Genomic DNA, 1,848 nt, shown 5'->3' with positions numbered 1-1,848 from the left:
TGCGCGTCCGACTAGACAAATGGGAGTGTCTGACTGGACGAGCGGTCTGGTTGGGGAAGGTTTTTTGATTGGATAGTTGAGTATTCGATCGGACAGTTGGTCAGATCTTCATACCTCCGATTTGACAGGTATCCAATTTTGGATCGTCCGATTTTGTGTTCGATTTTCTTATGTCCGATTCTAGGAGTAATCAGACATCCAATAGGATAGTGTCGTACTGCTGTGCATCTGAGGTGTGGAATCCACCAAAAAGTTGTGTGTGTGACGTTTGTTACTTTGTACATATTTAGTTGTTGTGTTTGTATTTTGTTTCGCGTGGGCAGTAAAGTGGAGAGGGGTTTGGAGCAAGAGGAACTTATCTATAATACTCTGGTCGATATGCATGCTAAGTGTGACAGTCTAGAGGAAGCATACTAATTGTTTGATAGATTACTAGTTCACAATGTAGTTGCATGGACAGCCATGGTTGGTGCATATGTCTGATGAAGTGATTGTAATTCTGCTCTTAAACAGTATGACAAAATGCTTGATGCGGGCATTAAACCAAGCAAAGTCACCTACTTGCTGACATTCAAAGCCTGCAAGTTCTCTCAAAGGAGCATGTTTAATAAGAAAGGCATCTTGGAGGATGACCATAGCAGCAGAGTTTGTCAAAGACAAGTTACTCAATTACATTGTTGAAGATGTGGCATTTCCAATTGCAATAGAAGAGGCTGTCCATCATGCCTTTTTGCAGACTGAGACAGCATTTGCAGAAGCTTGTTCAATTAATCATGGCTTGTCATCTGGCACAACAGATTTAACTGTCTTAGTGCTCAGAAGAGAGTTGTTTGTGGCCAGTGCAGGAGATTGTAGAGCTGTCCTCTGCAGGAAGGGTAAGGCCATTGATATAACAAGGGATCATATGGCCTCATGTTCACTTGAAAGATGGCGAATAGAGTCCCTTGGAGGCTTTGTGGATGATGGATATCTGAATGGACAAATCAATGTTGCATGAGCAATTGGAAACTGGCATATCAAGGGATTAAAGGAGGGCATGAACTGTCTTCTCAGTGCAGAGCCAGAATTGAGACAAGCTTTGTTGATGACTGAAGAAGACAAGTTTATGATTATTGGTTGTGATGGTTTCTGGGATGTGTTTACAAGTCAGATACTTGACAATAATGAGTGTTTTAAATCATATACCTCAAATATATACAACCGAAGAGTACTCAGTGGTGAATTTGTGGTTGTGAACAAGCATCTTCTGAATGATTTGACTGACATGGGACTTTGGAACTTAGAGTTGAAGATGGCTCTATACAAAAATCTGCTGAATGTTTGGGAGATCAAACAGGGGACCATTGTTGACATGGTTGCAATACCATATGCATTTATCAAGTTTGATACTGATATTCAGAAGACTAGAAAGCTTTACTTGGACATTTGTGTAAATGAGCTTCGTGTGTTTTGTAAGGAGACAAGTGTTCTGTCTCTGGAATTGTCGGCTCTATATGACCAGTCACTCAGTCAGGAAGATCCAAGCTAGATAAATGCTGAAGACATAATGGACATCATGCTGATAATTTTATGTTCAATGGCTGGACTGTGATGTAATGAAATGGGGCTATTGTGAGAAGGGCCGCTTTTCTGGTAGAAAAAAAAACAGAGGCTGCTTTTCTGAGCGGAGGCGGTTGCTTGTTCGTATGGAGACTTGGCCCTGTTTAAGGTTTTTTTTTTTTAATATCACTCACGTACTGACGACAATGGGAAAAAAAAGAGATGATGTTGAGGAAAAGTAAAAGGGGCAGAGATTTTCTTTCGCCAGCAGCCCAATCTGTTGGAACTGGAAGTACCCATCAAGATTTG

General features: G+C 41.0%; 1 pseudogene; it reads left to right on the top strand.

Annotated features, from left to right (window-relative positions):
- Positions 1-628: 628 nt before the first annotated feature.
- On the top strand, positions 629-1,528 carry LOC148030719 (putative protein phosphatase 2C 57 pseudogene; annotated as a pseudogene).
- The last annotated feature ends 320 nt before the right edge of the window (positions 1,529-1,848 follow it).

Source organism: Lygodium microphyllum, chromosome 10 (genome assembly GCF_053477565.2).
Source record: "Lygodium microphyllum isolate KBCC chromosome 10, Lygodium_microphyllum_v1.1.10, whole genome shotgun sequence".
Classification (NCBI taxonomy): Eukaryota; Viridiplantae; Streptophyta; class Polypodiopsida; order Schizaeales; family Lygodiaceae; genus Lygodium; species Lygodium microphyllum.
This window is presented reverse-complemented; position numbering and strand designations above follow the sequence as displayed.